This window comes from Ailuropoda melanoleuca, chromosome 14 (assembly GCF_002007445.2).
Source record: "Ailuropoda melanoleuca isolate Jingjing chromosome 14, ASM200744v2, whole genome shotgun sequence".
Taxonomy (NCBI): domain Eukaryota; kingdom Metazoa; phylum Chordata; class Mammalia; order Carnivora; family Ursidae; genus Ailuropoda; species Ailuropoda melanoleuca.
Window position 1 is genome coordinate 53,435,643 of NC_048231.1, and position 23,700 is coordinate 53,459,342.

At 41.0% G+C, this 23,700-nt stretch overlaps 1 long non-coding RNA gene across 1 annotated transcript in view; it reads right to left on the reverse strand.

Annotated features, from left to right (window-relative positions):
* Positions 1-7,868: 7,868 nt before the first annotated feature.
* Positions 7,869-23,700, reverse strand: part of LOC117796029 — a 16,996-nt gene continuing 1,164 nt past the window's right edge. The window contains exons 2-3 of the long non-coding RNA XR_004620346.1: positions 9,113-9,198; positions 7,869-8,743 (exon numbers count right to left, since the gene is read on the reverse strand). This is a non-coding gene — a long non-coding RNA (uncharacterized LOC117796029). The remainder of the gene's footprint in view (positions 8,744-9,112; positions 9,199-23,700) is intronic.

Here is a 23,700-nt window from a genome sequence, read left to right on the forward strand (position 1 = left end):
TCAGCTTCTCGTGAACATTTTTCTTTGGAAAATGTTTTGTAAGAACTGCTTAAGAAAGAATTAAAAGTAATACATGAAAGATGGGGTAAGGTCCAAAGAACAAAAAGAGAAGTACAAATAAAGTTGAGGGATGGAAGCAATCAGGCATATCAAAATAGGGTAAAATTAATTGGGAAAAGAGAAAATCATTGAAGCAGTTCATTGAACTTTCCAAGATATTTTACATTTTTGCTGTATTCCAGATACTGGACTAGACCAACCCTGACTGGGGCACCAGAAGGACTTCCGGTGGATAGGACACAGGAACTGAGTCATGAAGCATGTGTAGAAGTAAGTCAGCTGACAGGAAGTAGAACTCTAGCAGAAGGAGAAGCATGTGCAAAGGCCCTCGAGGAGTCCCAGAAGGACACATTTTGGAGACCACAGGCATTTGTTTTGACAAAAATACAGATTGTAACCGAGTGGCTGGAGATGAGGTCAGCGGGTTAAGTGAGAAGGATGGCTTTAAAAAGACTTTGGGGTCCATAGTGAGGGCTGTTGAGGCTTTAGAACCTCTAAGGATTTTCAGGGTGGTGTCACAGACCTGGCTGGTGGTGATGACAAGATCAGATCTGCCTGGGGCACCTGGGTGGCACAGCGGTTAAGCGTCTGCCTTCGGCTCAGGGCGTGATCCCAGTGTTATGGGATCGAGCCCCACATCAGGCTCCTCTGCTATGAGCCTGCTTCTTCCTCTCCCTCTCCCCCTGCTTGTGTTCCCTCTCTCACTGGCTGTCTCTCTCTCTGTCAAATAAGTAAATAAAATCTTTAAAAAAAAATCAGATCTGCCTGATAATGAATGCAACATTACAGATGTGGAACTGATAGGATATTGTCCAAAATGGTGGATTTAAGGATAGGGCTCAGGTTTCCGATACTGGTGATAAAATGACTGCTGGTCCCCCACGTTGACAAGGGCATAGAGGATTTCAAAAGCAGGATGACTTGTTCAGTTTTGGAAAAATGAAGCGTGTTAGTAAGTTGATAAGTGAATCCAACAGGGGAAGAGGAGCCTGAGACACTATCCTAGGGGATGTCAACATTTAAGGGATAGACTGAGAAGGAGATCAGAGAGACAGAAAGCTCATAAAAGCCAAGGGAAAGAACATTTCAGGGCATACACTACTAGGCCTGAGGGCTGAAACATGTCCTCTGGCTCTAGCAATAAGGCAGGTGATGATTTCAGGAGGACATTTGCTGGGGCGGCAGGGCTAGAAGCCCCCAGGTAGAAGTGAATGAAAGAGGGAATTGGAATAAGAAAGTGGATATGGTCATTACAGTCCACTCTTTCAAAGAGCCTCACTCTTAAGAAAGGAAACCACAATCCGGAGACAAGGAGGAGTTTTTTGGTTTTGTTTTGTTTTTTTTAATAGATTATATAAATGTTTAATGCTGAGGAAATTCTCTAGTCAAATGGAAGAACATTATATCCTAGAGAAATGATGGTCAACGGAACATCATATAAAGCAAGAACCTTCTCCTGAGACAGGAAAAGGAAAACAGTGCTATGGCCACGGGTCTGTGGAACAGGCAGAAAGCAGAGATGGGAGGGAGTTTTCTGTTTTCTCCACATTCAGGGAGGACCTCTGCCGAGTGAGTGCGGTTGGACAACGCTGGCTCTGCATGGGGGTGTGGGAGCTCTAATCTTTTCAGTTGTGCCATTATTTGCTCCTGGGTTTTTCAGCTGCCCGGGCTTCGTGAGGCTAAGATCAGGATAGGTGGGTAGGAGGAGAGTTAGGGCTTTGCCAGGTAGAAAAGGAGGAAAAGATGAGCAACGGAAGTGAGGGTTTGGGGGGAAAACTAATTGAATGAAGTTTCTTTGGAGTTTACCAGACAGGGATCTTACAAGCTTAGTTTTATTCACCTTCCTTCCTTCTATAAAGGGAGGGACTGAAGAGCTTACCCAAAGTCACAACTCGCTGCTGGCGGAGTGGTGGCTAAAATTCAGAACGTCTGATCCTGTGTCTTTTGAGGGGTTTCGGTCCCAGCTGTGTTTTGCTCCATACTTGCCCTTGGGCACGAACTTTCTTGGTGGGTTATTAGGAAGCAGTCATCAAGCATTTGAGAGAAGGCAAGTTTGCTTTGCTGCTCATGTTGCTTTTGAGCATTGCTGAGGAACCAGTTGCTCCCTGCAGTCCTGGGCTGCTTGAATTTACCCATTAGCATTTGAAAACCTTTTCTATTTCTGCAGTTTTCCAGCAGACAGGAGGGAAGCGCAGGGTAAGTACAATAGGAAAGGAAATTTTATAAGACACAAAGCCAGCGATTGTAGCGTGTTCCATGATGGAGAACTTTTAAAATCTTTTCCTATTTTTCTCCAGTCTCCATGCAGTCTTCCCTAATGTCTGTTCCTTTCATCCCACTTTGAATATTTCCTCTTTGATTTTTGTCTTCTTTGTTACAAGAAAAAACTGTCATCATTGGGATTGCGATCTTTGTGAAATAGCAAGGGACTGACTCCTTGTGATATGGCACAGATCTTTCAATCGCCACCTTCTGGATAGATGACATACTGAAAATGTATTATCATACCTCTGATCCAATCATTTTCTGAATTGAATGTAGTCTCAGTCTCTGTCTCTCAGGGGTTATCAGGCTAATTCTAAAAACGAAAAGGGCCTGCTACCAATTAGAATTAATCTGAAATGTGGAGGATATATATTTCAAGGACTTTATTTAAGCTTAAACACAATTATATAAATGATTTCAGATCAGTATTAAAATCATTTCCATTCCCACAAATGAAGGATATCATTGAACTTTACAGACCCCCAGATAATATGAATTAGGAATACTATAAAATACAGACTTTTAAAAGAAGACCATGACTATAAGACTTGGACTGTCAGCAGTGTTTAAGTGCTTACGTTGGATTAACATTTTATTTTGTTGGACATCACCACCTAACTCAGGATGGGCATTAACCACGTTCAGCAAATAAAAATACAGAATGCTTAGTTCAATTTGAATTTCAGATGAACAACAAATAATTTTTAGTATAATTATGCACACTTGCATACAAATGTATGCCTTGTTATCTGAAATTCAAATTTCATAGGCCTGTATTTTATCTGGCAACCCTACTCAGGATCCGCATAACTCTAGCATGGTGTGAAAACTACCTTCATTGCCAGCTGGGTGGGTCCTCCGCGTACACGTCTTCCCATTCCCTGCCCTTGTATCCTTGGGCTTACGCGCAATTATGGTTGGGCCAGTGTCTGTCTGCTACCCAGGCTGAAGACAGGGGAAGGAGGTCCGCGGTATCCGCAGAATAAGCACCTGTGGAGTGTGGCCGGGCGGCTGGAGGGCAGGAGGCAGAGACCTAAGAGCCAATTCATCTTCTACAGAACGTCCCCTTCAAATCCATTAAGATTTCACACCTGCATCCTTTTATTTTTTAATTTTTTTGGAAGGCATAATCTTAGAATTGTTTTAATTCAAGTATAGTTGACGTATAATAGTAGTCTCAGGTGTACCTAGGGATTCAACAATTATGTGCATTTCGAAGTGCTCACCAAGATAAGTGTATGTAAATGTGTCCTTTTAACACCGCCCAGATGGAACTCTCCTTTCAAGTCAGCAAATGAGGCTTTAATCCAAATGTATTCCCAACTAATATTAATGCCTGTGTATTAATGAAAGTTCCTCAGCCTGCTCCCAAGCCCTCCCATATCTTTATTTTACATTCCTGGACTGGAAGCCAACAACTTTAATTGTGAGGTTTTTCTTTGTTGTTCTTGTGAGTGGTAGTTGGTGGGAAGGGTTGGTCAGGATATTGGAAACAAGTTATCCAGTGGCTGAACGGAGGACCTAAGGTTTTCCTTAAACTTTGATGTTTTGGGTAGTACTGTGGGGGGCCTGGAGTGGGGAGTGAGGTGGTAGCTGTCTACTTGAGCCCTCCTTTATCCTCTGCCCCATCTTAAATAACACCCAAGGACCATTTGATTATTCATAGATCAGTGACCATTATGGAGCAATCCACCTAGAATTGCAGACCCTGTAAGTCTAGGAAAACATTTTATGAACCTCCCACCCCTCCCCCAGCCCTCTACCCCTTTTGTGATATGCACTGCCTGCGATAAGGTTATGATTGTACCAAGTCTCTACCAGGAAGATACTGACTCCCAAAATATTCGTAGAAGTGTGTGTATATGTACATTCATTCACACACACATACGTACATATCATACCTTGTTAAGAAAAAACATAAGGTATATTCAATGCAGAGAAGTTAGCAAATACCAAAAAGGTATTCAAAAGGAAACAATTCACCCACAATCCAGAGATAACGACGACTACTATTTTGAAATGTGTTCTTTCAGTTTTTCTCACGCACATTTTTTTTTTTACATAGTTGAGATCATATTTTCTCATTTACTACCGGGTTATTGTTTCCCAGCCATCAGACCTTGCTTTGGAGGAGGATGGGTATGCCTTATGACTCTGTGTGACATATTGAGAAAACAGGTATTGAAATTTTGTCATCTCTCAGACTCTCCCAAATGATCTTTCCGAAAGAAAACTGCCCTCGGTAGTGATGACCTGTGCCTCAGACTTGTAGCCTCAAACTCTTGTTAAGGAAGTCATTGTCATTTTTGGTTTGGTTTGGTTTGGTTTGGTTTTATAAAGATTTTATTTATTCATTTGAGAGAGAGCACAAGCGGGGGGAGGAGCAGAAGGAGAGGGAGAAACAGACTCTCCGCTGAGCAGGGAGCCTGATGTGGGGCTCCGTCCCGGGACTCCGGGATCATGACCTGAGCCGAAGGCAGACGCTTAACTGACTGAGCCACCCAGGCGCTCCCAGTCATTGTTATTTTTGGAAGAACATTTTTTATGGGAGTTCATAAAGGCCCGTTTGGTAATTTTTTTAGGTTTTGTAACTTGTACTAATACTGCATAAAAAGCAGAATTCTCGTAGAAGCGTCTCTACCAGTCTCCAGTCACTCACGTATTTAACTCACCATGTGAATGTCTGAGGGGAAATTAAAGCCCAGATGAAGGAGCCAAATGCTGACTTCACCATGACACTCTGCTCAAGAGGCAGTGAGTGCCGGCTGATGTATTTGCCCTAGAACCAGCCCCGTCCCACCTCTGCTTCGAACAAGGTGGGTAATCTTAGGCACATCTTTGCCTCTAGGACCTCAGTGTCCTTATCTATAAAATGGAGGCATAGACTAGATTAGCCAAGCCTTCTCTCACCTTTGACATTCATGATTAAAATCAGAGTCCAAAACAAGAAGAAGATTCTTATGCCATTTTCCCAAGGGTGCCCAGGAGTCTGGGGCCAGATGCCCAGCAGGCAGAAGTAACACTGTTGCCACTGATGTGAATGAAGGGTCCCTTTCCCCCTTCCTAACACCTGCCATCATGAAATAGCTCCACTGTAACAGGCGTTCCCAGTTTCCGGTCTATTTTGAATTACGTGGATTCCAGGTCTACCTGAAGCCTATCTTTCTCCACATCAGCTGGAGACAGATTACAATTCAAGAATGCCTGTTGTAACTTTTGGTTGCTTCTCTACCTAGAAACTAACCAGGGTCCAGGAAGCCAGACACACAATGAGAATTCAGTGTTTATTTAATAAATGAAGGAATGGTAACTAACTAGGTATATGTAGGGTCAAGCATCCTTTCAGAGTGAACCTGTGGTACTGGATTGAAATAATCTCTGTATTTTTCATCATTTTCTAAATGTAAGGTTTAAACTATTTGCATGTATAGAGTACTAAGTACTTTACTTCAGTGGGAGATTCCATATGCTTCAATCCAAATTCATCTTTCTGATATAGATGTTGGACCAGATGAATATCGTATTCAGAGGATGTAAATTTATCTCAGCCTCATTTTCCCCTTTTTATTCCCTTGACCATCATCATAGTGCACTATAAATACAAAATGAGTAAGTAACCTAAATGCACACAGAGGATACAATACCATCGTGTCAAAGGAAAGTTATTCACATGTGTAGATTACCTTCTCTTGCCAGGTACTGTGATATTCTGATGTGATTATCATTAAAAACCTCACAGCAATTCAATGAGGAGGTAAATTTTAACTCCTCTGCTTTGGAGAGATTTTTCATGCCTTAGGTCACACAAATGGTAACAGAATTGAGCTTCAAACATAGGGTGGGTACAATTTCAAAGCTCATACTATTTTCATTGCCTGAAATAAAATCAATGTTAGATAAAAGGGCATCTTTATCAAATGGAATTGGTTAAAGGAGTGGAAGAAACCCAAGGGACCAGAGACATCAAATAAAAGATAAAAGTTCATGGCTTTTTAACAGAACCAAACAAAAGGTTACATGTGCTTGTCCATCCCAGCACTGAGATCCTTTTGTGAATTGTCAACTACCTTCCAGCCTTATTGTTTCATTTGGTTTGTTCAGGGGAGTATGGAGTGGGTAGGAGTGATAGGGGAGTCAGAAGATTCTAGCATCAGCAGGGCCACCTGTTACATGTTGCATCCTAGATGAGTCATTTAGCTTCCAAGTCTTGGTTTCTCCATTTCTAAAATATGAACTCCAACCTGACAGTGTTTTATACATGGAGAGGACCCATGTGAAATATCCATAAGAATGTAAATTTCACACCATTGTTCAAAAAATCATGACTACCTCAACTAAAGCCTCCTGAGACTAATATTTGTTTTTCTAAGACTAGCAAGTATGAGAGAAGGAAGGAATTGGGATGCATAAAGGATTCTAGAGATAATTTGGATTCTAGTTCAATCTGGCAGCTGTGGCAACTATAACGATTTTGGATATACTTGATTATTGTCCTTTCTACTCTGTGGGGAAATAAATCATTTTATCAGTCTAGATTGCATTTAACACCTCGACAATAAAAATGAGGAATTTCACATGAAGCATTGATTTACTTGTGACTAGAGCCATAGCAATTCTGACCAAGTTACCGAATTTGACAGCAGAAGAAATATACGTATCCGACAGTGGGTTGCTCCAAGTGAAAACAACCATGATGCTTCCAGAAACATCTGGCAAGCCATTTGTGTGGGGAGAGAAGAATAACAAAGGCAAAAATGAACAAATGACAACCCAGCCATCAATGGATGCCCTGTGGAGTCACCAGAGCTAAAAGAGAGATTTCCTGTTGTGATTTCAGAGTCATAACTCCTTGCGACTGCATGCAAATTAAGGAAGTGTTGGCTTGATGTGACCATATCAAGGAATTTATGAGTCAGCATAAATAAATAAAAATGCTGGGTAGGAGACTAAATAATTGCTTCCCTTTACGGTCTAACTGCCTACTCTTAAAGTTATATCAAAATCGTAAATAATGAAATCTGAACAGCATGAATGCATGCCGATTAGCTGGATTGGAAGTTTGAAATATAATCAGAATTCTGCATGAAGACTTTCTGAAGTTGAGTTTTCAATATATTCTGTTCCACAGACCTTCTGCTATATCGAAGATATCATAATCTCCCTCTTGTCAGCAAACAAAAACTGAAGAATTATTTCTGGTTTAAATCTCAGGTACTGAAATATTTTCAGCTTCCAGAGATGACCAGGATATTGTAAGGTACATTTGGAAATTTTTGTCTTTGGAGTAAGGGGCTTGTTTGGGGTCAGAAGAGAGTGTACCTAGTCATTAATTTCAGATGTTTTGCGATTTGCTTCCTCTCATATATAGATAGAATAAAGTGCTTTCTCTTTGAAAAATATGAAACAAATTTTGACAGATTTTTTTTAAAGGAATGTTAAAAATCACCCTGCTATTGTACATGAAGTGAATCTGACAAACAATCGTGTCTTATATTAGCTGCTATTACTGTACTTATTACAGTCAAAATCATGATGACTATCTCTTCTAAACCCCGTACTTAATGGTGTATTTATTACTATATTCGGGACAACTTTATTCACAGAGGTAATCTGTTACATGGTTTTTTTTTTCCCCCAACAAGTGATCCTTTTGCCTCTGCTATTATCAGGAAATTTTACCCCTACCATCCTGAATTCCCCACCTCCCACCATGGCTAAATGATCTCCCGGAGAGCAGGATTCTGTCTGTCTTGTCCATGGCTATAGCCATGCAGAGCGTAGCAGGTACTCAGTATGTATTCGAGAGGGTGTGGCATGACTGGATTGTTCAGTGTGCTCTGAAGGCAAAAGTGGAAGGGACCAGCAGAAGGAGAAATTCAGCAACGTATCAACTGTCACAAGAAAGCCTTGTCATCTCAGCCCAGCTTGGGAGACTCTCCTGCGCACTGATCACATCTGTAACCTGAGACTCTGTCTCCTAACCTCCTAAGGAGCTTGCCGGATGTAATCTGAACCCGCCCTCTTAAGTAGAGGGCAAGGAGAGACTGCAAGAGGCAGGTCACTCCAGGTGGGTAGGTGGCAGTTTTAATAAGCAAAGGGAACGTGTGTGGGGCACGAATGGGTCCCTGAACCCATCTGCCACATGTTTAAAGTTTATAAGGAGGCCTTAACTGGGTTCGGTCACATTGTGCAGGTGTTTTCAACACCACACCCCTAGCTCCAGGCTATGTCCTTGGAGCGGCCCCTGGGAGCAGGAGAGGCAAGTGGAACCCACATTCCAAGGACAGGGGAGGGGGCCGGGAGCTTTGGAGCACTGGCGTCCAGCTCATGGTTCAACAGGCAGTCACGTCTTTCAAAGTCCTCTCCCCGCATCCTACGAATGCTTGAGACAATCACAGCAGTTCAAAGTTTCCTGTTCCTGCAAGAGCAAAGGAAACGAAAAGGTGAGGAAATCAACATTTGAGTTAGGGCAGTTGGTGCAGCAGTTGAGAAATGCTGGAGCTGGGTGATCTGGGTTCAAATCCTTGGCCTGCCATTTGCTAGGTGTGTGATGTTGGGCAAACTGTTTAATTTTGATGTGTTCTCGCTTCATCGCTTATAAATGGGGCTTCCTACCTCACAGCATGTTGTGAGGATAAATGAGTTAATACTTGGGAAGTGACGTAGTCACTTCCGTAGTTGGAAACAGCCAGCAAGCAGGCCTGGAGGGTTAGGTGAGCAGAGACTGCCCAACTACTAACTGGCTATGGGTGCTGGTTGTAACATCTCAAGGTTTCTGTCGTCTCACCTGTAGAACGAGGGTGGAGGCTACAAGGAAGGGCTTCGGGATTTCAAATCCTGTAACGATGTATCCAGCCCTCCGTCTCTTCCCTTCTGAAATAGAAGGGTACAGGGCATTTCAATGATCAAATTGAATAATGATTGCATGAGAAACATACAAATACAAAGCAAATGGAATGTCAGTTTTTAGTGTCAATATAAGCTCTACTCAGTACTGTATTCATTCACTCTGAAAACATTTTAATATTAATTTCCAAATTCGGTAAGTCCCAGTTGCTCTGAAGTTTAAGACTGAATGGTCATAAAAGAAAATAAGGCAACTACAAAATCATTTTAATGAAATGGTTTGTCCGCTGACCAGCAATTTCTTCTCCATCTTCTCTCTTTTCTTTGCCCATCTCTCCTCTCCAACTTTTCCTCCTGTTCTCATTCAAGGAATCCTGGATTCCTCAAACTAGAAGCGTCTTTCTCTTTCTTGATGTGTCCATAATCGGATACTTAGATACATTCCTACCTTTTTTTTTTAAATTGGATTTTTAATTCTTTCCCTTTTATTCTAAAATATGCTTGGCCTGCTGATATATCTGCCTCTCATGAGTCACTTTAGCCAAGGATGGGAATATTTAGTATACTGGTAAAATCAGGCATAAATCTAGATGCGAGTTCCATACAGAGCGCGTGGCTTGTGGGAGAAGTGTAATGTTAATCGGCTCCAGCCGATAGATCGATCATGTGGGCTTCCCTGCTACTTATCACTTGAGTGAAATTATAGACCAAAAATGACAAGACTTGTATCTGTTTTAAAAATATATATACATATTTTCTTAAAAATAGTGACTTCTATAAAATATATGATCATAGCATTTTAAGACTGGAAAGGATCTTAGAGTGATTTTAGTCCAAATTTAGTAGTTTTAAAATAGTTGGATGATATGATGGCAAGGTCACTTCACCTCGGTGGTATTCGTTCCAAAATCCCACAACCACAGTGAAATCATGAGAAAAACACCAGATAAACCTAAATTGGGGGAACATTCTACCGGTTACCTACTGGTGCTCCTTGCCAAACTCATGAGAAAGAAGGAAAGACTGAGACGCTGTCACAGACCAGAGGAGACCGGGAGGCATGTCAACTAGGTACTTCACGGGCCTCTGGACTGGATCTTGGAGCAGAAAGAGGAGTTTAATGGAAAAAAATGGTGAAATTCAAATAAGCCTGGACTTTAATTAATAGTAATTCACCAATGCCAGTTTTTTTAGTTTGGAAAACTGTACTATGGTACAATAAAATGTTAACAATGGAGAAACTAGGTGGAGGCGTATACCAGAGTGGTCTGTACTGTTTTTGCAACTTTTCCGTAAGTCTAAAATTATTTCAAAATAAAAACGTATTAAAATACAGGTAGAAAGGTCTAATGTAGTTATGCTTTTTTGGTGGAACATTACTCTAGTGCTGGCTTACCATATATGGACTGGTTCAGAGGTCAGACAAACATATTGGTAAATCTATAACTCCTTTGAGTGGGAAGTATGAGCATACCTAACTGCTCTATTTTTTTTTAAAGAATTTATTACTTGTACATTTCCCTATGAATATTTGTTTAAATTATTCTAAATAATATTTTGCAAATAGTGGTAGAATGAAATTATGTAAATAACTTTTTCAAATGAAATATAGACTGTTCCAAAAAGATCTGCTTAGAAAGATAAGCTGTTTCACTCTGAAACTGAAGACAGAATGAGAAGCCGATGAGGTAATTTGTCTGATCATTTCCTTTTCCAGTTACTCAAATGGTTTAAATATTAGCTCTGAGAAGATCTATGTGTCTTTATGAATTTCTTAGGACTTTGGTTGAATTGTTTCTTTTTTAACTGAAGATTGAGATCATAACTTTTATTAATATCAGATAAGAGCAGCATGCAAAAATATATTAGCTTGTCCGCTAACCATATAGTCATGCAATATTTAGGGTCATTTTTTATTTTTATTATTCCTCAGTTCGAATATATATAGTAGCAGCTAATAAATTAACTGACTTAAATTCACACTTGGCCTATTCATCCCAAAGAAAAGACTGGAATTTAGATCTAATAGGGTAGCTAGTTTTGCAGACAAATCTGCTTGATTTCCAAACAAATTATGAGGAGAAGAGGAACATTCCACTTATTCAGTTCGACCTTGTCTGTAGTCTCATTTGTAAAGCAGAGATGGTAGGATGGTAAGGAATGACCATCCTCCAGACAGAGCTTTGGGCTGACCACGGAAAGATGGAGGAGTGTTATAAAGACACCATCTTGGATGGAGTTAAAAATCTCCTGAGAGGTAATGTTTTTCTCCATTTAATGTCAATCCTATCCTGCAGAATATACGTCCGTCACCTTATTTCTGCCATAATTTAAGCACTGGAGTCTGGAGAAGGAAGTCCATAGCTGACATGTACCAGGAACAGTGTTAATATCTTAAAAGAACCGTCTTATGTAAATCTCTCATCACCCCGAATGTCCCTGAATGGTCCCCTCATCCTTTTTTGGTATAAAGAAGTGTTTTTTATTTTTTATTTTTTTTAAAGATTTTTAATTTATTTATTTGCGAGAGAGAGAGAGAGTCAAGCACGAGCTGGGGGGAGGAGCAAAGGGAGAGGGAGAAGCATACTCTCTGCTCAGCAGGGAGCCTGACACAGGGCTCTATCCCAAGACCCTGGGATCATGACCTGAGCCGAAGGCAGGTGACTAAAGGACTGAGCCACCCAGGCGCCCCTAAAGAAGTGGTGTTTAACATCCCCTGGGGAGCTGTTGTAACTCTGGATCACTCAGGCCACACCCCAAAGCAATTAATCAGAAACTCTGAGGGTGGGTCTCCACGCCCAGTATCTTTAAAGCCCCCGGGTGATTACCATAAGCAGCCAAGGTTGACAAGGACTGTCCTCAGGGGTCTACCGGAATCCTGGCAGCAACCAGAGGCCATTGTGCCCATTAATTCTCTCAAGTGAGACTCCTCCTGTTTATACACCTGCCTGGAGTAGAGCAGGTGTCCTCCTTCCCTTTCCAAACCTTTCCCCCTTTCTTCTCTGTAAAAGCCCGTAGCTATGATTGTCAGGTCATCTGACCATCCAACCTACCCCCCCCCTTGCTGCTGTCCCCTTCCACCTACCACCCCCTCCACACCACTGTCACTCCCCCTTTTTCTCTGAAGATTTTAGTTCCGGAGACTCTAAAGCCATGCTAGAATTTGTCTAGAAATATGCCAAGTCGTTGTTAAATGAGAGTGTGTTGGGCATTTCATGTTCAACAAACATAACTATAGTGTCTCAGCAGAAAACTGAAATAAAAACTGTCACGTTGTCATCTGTCCCTCCCAGACTGATGCAGAGTGGGGGCTGGGACATGTTTCTTCTTGTGCCCCTTTCTCTGTTTCTGTCTCAGCTGTTTCTCCAATACACAGGGCATATTTCCGCCACAGCTCCTTGGTGCTCCCTGGTCTTTTCTCCCTGAAAGGTTCTTTGCTATGATCTTCACCTGCCCGGCCTCCTACCTCCTTCAGGCCTTGGCGTTAATGCTGTATTCTCAGTGAGGTTTTCTTGATGACTTCATTGAAAATTGCTCACCCATATTTCCAGCTTTCCTCTGTCCCTCCCCTGCTGTATTTTTCTTTACAGCACTTATCATTAGATGACATATTATACATTTCAATTATTTATTTGTTTCTTGTCTGCCTCCTGGGCAGGAATATTTGTGTTTTGTTTATGCTGTATCCACAGCGCCTACAATGCCTGGCACAAAGTGGGTACTCGTAACTACTGAATTAATCCATTAACCCTAGGAGGTAGGTTCTATTTTTGTTCTGATCGTACAGATAAGGAAACTGAACCTGGAACCACAAAGTAACCTGCCTAGAAACACTGGCTGGTCTGTGGTAGCCGCAGGATCCAAGTTCAGTAGCAGAGGACTGAGCAATCTCCCACCAATTACACTGCTTTTCTTTCATGTGTTAAGTGGAAGATTCGCCTGTTAACTTTGTAAATGAAGGCTGAGTTTTGAAGTAGGTAAGAAACTAAAGACTATTATATTGTAATGGTTGGTCAAACATCTTGGTCTGTTTGGATGACCATTTGACCAACTATTACAATTTGATTTAGTTGATGAGAATCTGAAATAGATTTTAACAATTCAGCCTGAAGACTTCAGAGGTACACAAGGTACTGAGAGGGGAACATGCCAGATGTGCTTAAGGACCAGCAAAAACATAGTAGGGGAGGGCAGAAGCGATACAGAGAAGCGATATATCTTTTGCACAAATTCAAGAGAACAGCTGCCGGTTAGAGAAATTTTTATTTCAATTTTTATTGAGTTATTTATAGTACTGAGTGAAGTCTTTATGATTCAGAAATAATATTGCTTTCTGATTGTACAAAAGAGGAAACTATAATTTTAGCTCACTGAAACTAAGAATAAATGCTTTGCAGGGTTTTTCTTTCTTTCTTTCTTTCTTTCTTTCTTTCTTTCTTTCTTTCTTTCTTTCTTTCGAAAGAGCTTTAATAACATTTGGCATATGATGGTAATTTTGGTAAATTAAAATATTAAATTCTAACGCAAACTGATGAGTTAATTCTATGTGTGATATATACACTAAACAGTTTACGAAACATCAGAAATAATGTAACAGAGAGTTTACAGACTTTACATAAAATAATAATGTCAATATGATAGATCACCAGTTTCCATAAAGTAGCAGGAAAATGATCCTAAGTAGTTTGGGTCAGAGAAACAGGAATTCCACATAAGTAGAATTTGGTAGATATTTGTATTTAGTACTAATTATAGGAGATTTAACTCAAAATCCATTTGCAAATTAGAAAACTGTCATCCTTTTGAAGTGGAATGGTACAGGCTGGTGTGTCTTGTGTCCAGACACTGTCACGGAGTAGGAGAGGGATAATTGACAAGCATCAGCCCGTATGATGGAGGAAGATCTGTTCCATACATTGAAAGTGTTCACATTTTTATAAAAGCCCAGAGGAAGCCACTTTTGGCTTCAGTAACATGGTAGCTCAAAGAGAGTGGAATATTTTGAATATTAATATAAGCATATGTGTTTCACTCTCGAGGATAAAATAGTCTTTAAGGACAAAAGTCAAATCTTAAAGTGCATCCTCCAGAAATAAAGAAAACTCTGCAGGGTGGATCAATGCTCTACTCTGGGGTAAATCAAGTTGCTGAGCTGTGGAACTGATACAAGATAGAAGAAGCAAGAAAGGAAACTAAAATGATTCTGAGGTTTTAGGAATGTAGGACTATAAGAAGATAGCAATATTCTTTGGTAATCGGGGAAAGCTACAGAAAGGAAGAGGAGTCTTGCTGGTGGTTTACTAAACTTAAAAGGATACAATACATGCTCACAGAGATGTTGTAGCAAACAAAAATCACAGAATTTGAAAAAGGGCCAGTACTGGTGTCAAAGCATATAAAAAAGACTCGGGAAATAAATGACAAAAAACAGCTCCTTGATAGCCAGATGTGACAGGACAGTCCTGGATTGAATCCTGAACCAGTTAAAAAAAAAAAAAAAAGCTATGCAATATAATGGGCATTATTGGGACAATTGGTGAAATTTGAATATGGACTGTAGATTATAATATTGTATCAATTTATCATTGTACTGTGGTTATATAAGAGATTGTCCTTATTTTTAGGAACACACACTGAAATATTTAGGGAAAAGGGGCATGACATCCATAACTTACCCTTTAAAAATGGTTCAGGAAAAAAATGTGTGTTGTGTGTGTTGTGTACGTGTGTAGATAATGACGAAGAGAGAGAAAGACAGCAAATGACTAAGCTACTAGGGCAAAATGTTAATAAATAGTAAATCTGGATAAAGGTAAAGTGCTTATAGGAATTCTTTATTACTGTATTCTCTCAAAATAAGTTACCAAAAAAAGAAAACTCAAAAAAAAATCTCATATCAAAAATAAAATAATATGGTTACATCACACTTGGATCATTAAATAACACTAGTTTAAAAAGGAAATAGTAAAGAAATCTAAGAAATATGTAGAACTGAACATAAGTAAAACTACATGGAAAACCACATTGAAAAGGAAAACCAGTCCTTGGGAGGAAACATAGCTATTTAAGGTAAGTGTATCGGAAACAAGCAAGCTTTTCACCAAACCAGCAGTGAGTTTACCATTTTTTTCCTTCTGGTCCTCCTACCACTTGGTTCTAGATGCAGATCCAGTCATGCATGTGCCCCAAATTTCTGACCGAAGAATAGGAAAAGGGGACTCCAGGAAGGCAGAAAGTACCAAAAAGAACACAAAGAGGAAGGAGTACAGAAAGCAACCCCATAAAGTTGTTTACAAATCATAGGCTCACCTTGGAGCTGCACCTGGCATGGATCTGATCCTAATCAGCAGATAAAAAACTTTGAGAACTGAACTATCTGATCATAGCCCACATCCTGGACTGGCCAATGCATGGAAAACACTTGAGGCAGATCCAGATAGCACTCCAAATATACCCAACCACAGCCTGCAGAAAATGTGTTATAATTGGTGACCAGAACCTAACCTGATTGATTGTTTGTTAAAATTATCAACATTTTCCATAGGATTTAACAAAGTCCAGAGTCTTATAACATTTCAAATGCCCAATACACAATCCATAATTATTCAGTATACAAAGACCCTGGAAATCTCAACTCATTTGTGAAAAGACAATCAAAAGAAGACAACATTGTGTTGACAATTAATTCCAACAATTAATGTTGGGATTAAGCAACCAAAACTTAGAGACAGATTTTATTAAAATTCTCCAACAAGTAACTATAAATACTCTTAAAACAAATAAAAAAATAGAAAGTCTCAGCAAAAAAGTAAGAGATATAAAGAAAAACAAAATGGAAAATTTAGAACTGAAAAAACACACCTCATGCGAAAACACTCACCAGATGGACTAAGTAGCAGAATGGAGATGACAAAAGAACAAGTCAGTGAACTTGAAAGTAAATCAATAGAAATTATTCAATCTGAATAACAGAGGAAAAAGATTTTTAAAAACAAAGTCTCATGATCCTATGAGAACTGAAAAAGAACACCAACATTCATGTCACTGGAATCTCAGAAGAGGAGAAAGAATGCGAAGCTGGAAAAAATGTGAAGATTAATGGCTGAAAACTACCTCCCAACTTTTTAGGTTTCTTTTTCATTCTGGTTAGTTAATATACAGTGTTATATTAGTTGCAGGTGTACAATATAGTGACTCAACACTTCCCTACGTCACCCAGTGCTCATCACAAGTGCACTCCTTAGTCCCCATCACCTATTTCACCCATCCCCCCACCTCCCGTCTGGTAACCATCAGTTTGTTCTCTATAACTAAAAGTCTGTTTGCCTCTCCCTCTTTTTTTTTTCACTCTGCTTATTTGTTTTGTTTCTTAATTTTGTTTCTTAAATTCCACATATGAGTAGAATCGTGGTATTTGTCTTTCTCTGACTAACTTATTTCACTTAGCGTAATACCCTCTAGTTCCAGCCATGTTGTTGCAAATGGCAAGATTTTATTCTTTTCCTGTGACTGAATGATATTCCATTATGTATGTACACCGCATCTTCTTTATCCATTCATCAGTTGATGGACAATTGGGCTGTTTCCGTGTGTTGGCTATTGTAAATAATACTGCTATGAACATAGGGGTGCATGTATCCCTTTCAATTAGTGTTTTTGTATTCTTTGGGTATATATGCAGTAGCATGATTCTTGGGTTGTAGGGTAGCTCTATTTTTAACTTTGTGAGGAACCTCCATTCTATTTTCCAGAATGGCTGCACCAGTTTGCATTCCCACCAACAGTGCAAAAGTGTTCCTTTTCCTCCACATCCTTGACAACACTTATTGTCTCTTGTGTTTTTGATTTTAGCCATTCTGACGGGTATGAAGCGGTATCTCACTGTAGTTTAAATTTGCATTTCTCTGATAATAAGTGATAATGAACATGTTTTCATGTGTCTGTTGACCATCTGGATGTCTTCTTTGGAGAAATGTCTGTTTATGTCTTCAGCCCATTTTTTTTAAAGATTTTATTTATTTATTCAACAGAGATAGAGACAGCCAGCGAGAGAGGGAACACAAGCAGGGGGAGTGGGAGAGGAAGAAGCAGGCTCATAGCGGAGGAGCCTGATGTGGGGCTCGATTCCATAACTCCGGGATCACGCCCTGAGCTGAAGGCAGATGCTTAACCACTGTGCCACCCAGGCGCCCCTTCAGCCCATTTTTTAATTGGATTATCCGTTTTTTGGATTTTGAGTTTTTAAGTTCTTTATACATTTTGGATACTAACCATTTATCAGATATGTCATATGCAAATGTCTTCTCCCATTCTGTAGTTTGCCTTTTAGTTTTGTTGATTGTTTCCTTTGCTGTGCAGAAGCTTTTTGTTTTGATGTAGTCCCAATAGTTTATTTTTACTTTAGTTTCCCTCGCCCCAGGAGACATATCTAGAAAAAGGTTGCTACGGCCGATGTCAAAGAGGTTACTGCCCCTCTGTGTTCTCTTCTAGGATTTTTATGGTTTCAGGTTTCACATTTAGATCTTTTATCCATTTTGAATTTATTTTTGTGTATGATGTAAGAAAGTGGTCTAGTTTCTTTCTTTTGCATGTTGCTGTCCAGTTTTCCTAACACAATTTGTTGAAGAGACTTCTCTATTCCCATTGGATATTCTTTCCTGCTTTATAGAAGATTAATTGACTAAAAAGTTGTGGGTTTACTTCTGGGTTTTCTATTCAGTTCCATTGATCTGTGGATCTATTTTTGTACCAGTACCACACTGTTCTGATAACTACAGCTTTGTAATATAATTTGAAGTCTGGAACTGTGATGCCTCTAGCTTTGCTTTTCTATTTCAAGATTGCCTTGACTATTTACAGTCTTTGTGTTTCTGTACAAATTTTAGGATTGTTTGTTCAACCTCTGTGAAAAATGTTGGTATTTTGATATGGATTGTATTAAATGTATAGATTGCTTTGGGTAATTTAGACATTTTAACAATATTTGTTCTTCGAATTCATGGGCATGGGATGTCTTTCCATTTCTTTGTGTCATCTTCAATTTCTTTCATCAGTGTTTTATGGTGTTCAGGGTACAGATCTTTCACCTCTTTATGTTTTTTCTTTGGTATCTTATTATTTTTAGTGCAACTGTAAATGGGATTGTTGTCTTAATTCTCTTTCTCCTACTTCATTCATTTGGTGTATAGGAATCAACAGATTTTTGTATATTAATTTTGTATCCTGCAACTTTACTGAATTCATTTATCAGTTCTAGCAGAAAACTACCCAAATTTGGAGAAAGATGAACCTACAGATACAAGAAGCTCAATGAATGGCAAGTAGGATAAACTTAATGAACTCCATACTCAGATATATCATAATCAAAACACTAAGAACTAAAACAAAAAAAAAATCTTGAAAGGAGCCAGAGAAAACTAATTACCTATGCAGAGAAACTGTTTTGAAATAATATTTATAGAGAGTTGCCAAGATAGTACAGAGTGTTCTCATAAAGAGTTCACCCAGCTCCTTCATGTTAACCCAAGAAGATCATGAAGGAATCCTCTGGATGACCAGATTCCAGAGAAAGGAGGAGCAACAGGCCATCTTGGCATGGGGATCCAGGGTCTGGTGCACAGGGCAGACCAGACACCCCATGAGGTTCAATCCCACACAGGAAGGATCCCTGCATTTAGCCAACTCCATCCTTATGCAGGAATTCCCCCGCAAGTATAAGGCACACTTGTCCTGATGCTCCTTGCCCTGGTAGATGTTCAGGGCTTTCTCTTGATTCCACTCCCCCATCTCAAAGAGTTGCTGCTGACCCAGACTCTTCCTTCAGAGGTCAGATGTGACAGAAAAGTCCTAGGGGGCAGTTTCTGAGAAGAGGATACCCTGTTCTTTACTTCTTCTAGAAAGAGAGAACAAACCTCTCCTGACATTCACTCCACCAAGGGACTTCCCTGGTCTAGTACATTGAAAATTGGCAATAAGAAATGTCTACAGCAAGTGCTAGATTCAATCTTCTGTCCACAAAACCAGAAAATGGAAGTGAATCATATTCTAAGCTGACCCCACCTTTCAAAAAGCAGACTTCTGAAGATATAGAACTAAAACAAGGTGCTTTCCCCCCTTTCTACTAAAGTAACTTTCGTTTTTTTGCCTCCTAGTTTTTTTTTTTTGCTATTAATTAAGAGACTATTCAATGGCTTAAATGGAATTTTGATATAATTATACTTCTTAGAATAATGTTCTATAATCATAGATTATTTGAATGTGATTCTTATAAATTAATTGCTTCCATTTTATTCTATTTGTAGGTAATGTAATTACAGTATTTTTATTCTTAGCAAGACCACTAAAATAATCCAGAAACACAGCAATAATATTTTTTTCTTTCTTCTAAAATAAGTTTGAGCTTTTCCTTTTTTGTTCTACTGCTATTATTTAAGTGACTAGAGAATAGTTCCAATGAAACTTCATGGGAATATAATTCTTAGGATGTTTTACAAATGTGTATTCTATAAATGTGAATCTCATTAGCAGTTTGTTCTCTTTTTATTTGGTCTTCAGATACTGCATAGTATTTTCATTGTTAATTAGAAATTTTTTCCTATTGACCCCGAAACAGTACTCATACAGCAGCTCAAATGGAAGTTTGACTAGAATTATACTACTCATGATAGTGTTTAATAAATATATTTTATTTAAAGTAAATTTCGTGAGTAAATTGTTAACTTTTCTTCTATTTCTGTATAGTGAAGGATAGTATTTCACTAGATGGTGTCTAAAACATTCCCCCAACCTGAACTGTGACAAGAGTCTTACCTGAGTGGTCTCACCGTTGGAGGTATTTGAAATTCACAGTCCATATCTGCGTTCCAACCACTGAATTTATTATAGTTGTGAGACTAATAGAATTACCTACGTGTTAGTTTAAAAGAAAAACCCTCTGATGGCTGTCACTGTGCTTAGCATCAGAGCCAAAGCCCTCACCACAACTCCAAGGCCCTGAAGGTGCTGGGCCCTGCTGTTCCTGCCTCCCCTCGCCCTGCTCACTGGGCTCCAGTCACTCTGTCCTGCTGCAGAGCCTCAAGCCCACTAAGTTCCTTCCACCCTTTCGTTCATACTGTTCTCCCTGTGCCTGAAATGCTATCTCCCCTCTTTTCCTATCTCTCCCTCGTCCTTCATATCTTAAATGTATGTCTTTGGAGACACTTGCATTGATTTCTCAATCAAAATTAGTTCCTCTTTTCCATCACATCTTATATTTCTTAGCTTTTTATTAAAATGTATTACAATGTGCAATAGTATAATGATTTATGTGATTATTTTTTGCCTGTGTGTGTTCACACCTCTGTGTTTTTAGGGATTGGATGTATTTCTTGTTCATTTACCATATCCAATGTTTTCAGAGCAGTGAGGGGAAGTGGCTTATTGGCCTTTGATGGGACATTTTTCCTTATGCAGGCCTATCAGGTCTTGCTGTGATAACAAATCACAAAACACAACTTCCCAGGGATTTATAAAAGCAAGGATTTATTTCTCACTCGCAGACCTGTGGATGAGCTGTTGCTCGTCTAAGCTAGCCTGGGCTCAGGTTTTGGGTCAGCTTCATTCTCTCAGGCCTGCTTGTCAACGAAGGGTCCCGGCTGAAGAGTCAGTAGCAATGTGGGCATGGTCCTCTCAGTGTGGACCACACAAGCACGGGAGGGAGAGCAGCACACGGGCTGCTTCTCCAAGCCTCTACTCCGAACTTGCCCATCCTCTTGTCTGCCCACATTCCATGGGTCAAAACCAGTCAGAGAGCCTAGTCAGTGTGATAAAGCAATCAACCCCACCTATCTATGAGAACCCCAAGTGACTTATTTCCAAATGTGGCTAGGAGCTGCTCCATAACCACCCTGAGCCCCGGTGCTCCAGATTCCATACTACAGACCCCATACGTCAGGCCTCACAGTCCTCAGAAGCCGATTCTACTCAGGAGGCAACTGTGGACATCCCAGGTGAGAAATTAGGTGCTCCCAGCAGAGTAACTGGACAGAGAAATCCACAGAGTGACAGCATTCCTAGTAGGAAAGAGACAAGATTTCCTTCAAGGGCTCCAGGTCTGTGCATACCAGGAAGGCTCTGATGCCCCCATTAATCCCACAATGTGCCCATATAACTCTCCTTGGTATCAAGTTCTAGGTTGTCACTTATCTGTCATCAATATTTACCCAGGACCTAATGGGTACTGCCCAGTGCTGAATTAAGGCTGGTGACCAGGCAAAGTCTGGGTCAGGCCCTTCCTGGATGGTTTCCCATCTCCTCCCTCCTCCTTCCCACAGAGAGTTGCCCCTTTAATTTAGACTCATCCCCATGATCCTTATGAAGCAAGGAACAGATAGGCAGAGCCCATAAAACACATGAGGAAAGAGGGTTAGTTGATGCAAAAGCCAAGATGTCAGGAATGCGTCATTTGGGAAATGCAATCTAGTGTTTGAGAACTCTTCTGAACTATTTTAATTTCATCAGATTAGTCGAATCTTGGGTAGAGTTTACCCAGCCATATGTAAAAAGACTCTCTTCACATAGCAGGTAGATAATAAATATAGGTAGAATGAGTGTATAAACCTATGCAATTATGCGGTATGGAAGAAGGGGGAACAGCACCAGACAATGAACTATAAATTAAATGCTAGCCCTGTCCACACACTGGTAAATGCAGTGACAGCTTTACTGCTTGATAGCATAACCCTCTGATATAGTACTATCATTATCCCCTTTAAATACAAAACAGGATTGAAATGTAATCTTAAAAGCTGTGTAAACAAGAATCAACAAGCCCAGCCATGGCCTTAGAGGGAATGAGGCTACATAGGTATCAAGTATGAGCATGAACTTTGGCCATTCCAGTCCTGCCCCTGCCACTTAAACCCACCATCTATGGAGAGTGGGCAGGTCATTTAACATCACAGAGCTAATATTTGAGCTAAGCACTTACCCGAGCATTATTTCATTTAATCTGCACAACTGCTCTATTAGGTGCTTCCAGTTTCTCCATTTTAGAGTATAAGAAGCTGAGGTTTAGAGAAGCAAAACAATGTATCTATTAGTTCAACTGACGTCTGACCCTAGAACTGGTCTATTCTGTTTCATTCAGTAGACCTACTAAACGCCATGCTTTTGTGAACATCAAAAAGGATGTGTATACAAGTACCATTCAAAACATTGAAACTAATGTCAATATTATACAATCAACCATACAGAATTTTTTTAGAATACAGCTATCATAATATCATTTCTTAAATCTTTACTATGTACTCATCACACAAGCCCAAGAGAAAGGTCCTACTCTAATTTTTACATTAAATTATGCGTGTTTTCGTGAAACGCTGTTAAAGCAGCATAAGGAACTTTAAGGAGATGCAGTAGTGCCCTCCATCCATGTTTAGCTGGTCCCCATGCCTGCCACAAGCCCAGCCACGCCATCACAGGGAAAGCGACATGCTTTGAACACCCACGTAACCATTACTTTTGCTGAACAGGAATGTAGGAACAGTGCTGTTATCAGAGTTCTTCGAGGGAGAGCTACAAATGAAATCACGTCCAATCTCACTACTGCCACAGATGAGCTAGGGTAGGGCCTCCAGTCTCCGTGACTTTCCCTTGAGAGTGTCCAAGTAAATGCACGGGCGCAGGTTTGGCTGGATCCAGAGCTTTAGGGGGTGCTCCCTTTCTTCTGGGCGAGCGGGGTCACCCCTCACATTCCAAATGAAACAAGTCACTTTTTTCATTTGTTTTGCAAGCGTTTATTGATGGCCTACCATTCTCCCAATATACATAATACAGCAGCACCACCAGCCAAGACCCAATGCCTGCTACGTGTCCTAGGGGCTGCCCGTGTGCGCGAAAGGCGAGGGTGCCTGGAACCCCCTCCCCGTAGCCGTGGACGAGCCCCGCTGCCGCAGCGCCCGGCTTGCGCGCGCCCGAGGGCGGCACTGCCCACGAACATGCACACGCACGAGAGCGCCGCGCTCCCGCGCCCCGGCGCTGCGCCGGCGGCGGGCGCGGGCGGGAGCCCAGGAGTCTGAGCGGAAGGCGGGAGCACCAGACAGGGCGGGTGCCCGCGAGCGGCGCTCGTGCTTACGCTCCTCTAACTCACGAAGCCCCGCCCCTGCCCCGCCCACCTCTTCTCCCGCGCGCGGGCTCCGCGCGCCCCAAGCCGCGCGCGTGCGCGCGCGTGCGCAGGCCAGAGCCCTCCAGGGGCGGCCCCGTAGACTGCATAGAAAGCGTCGCAAGGTCCCGGATTAACCCTTTCCTCGCTCGCCGATTTAGAGGCCCGGTCAGGTTCCGTGCCTGCGCAAGCCGGCGGCGCGCCTTCCCCCCAGCCCGCACCGCGCATGCACGGGAAGGGGGGGTGCCGGTGGGGGTGTTCACGGCCGGCTAGACATTCTGTGCTCGTGCAGGAGGAGGGCTGCTACCATCAGGGACGTGCACGATTCCCTCCTACCCCGCCCCCTCCCCAAACTCCAAAAAAAAAAAAAATTCCAAAATACACTGCCC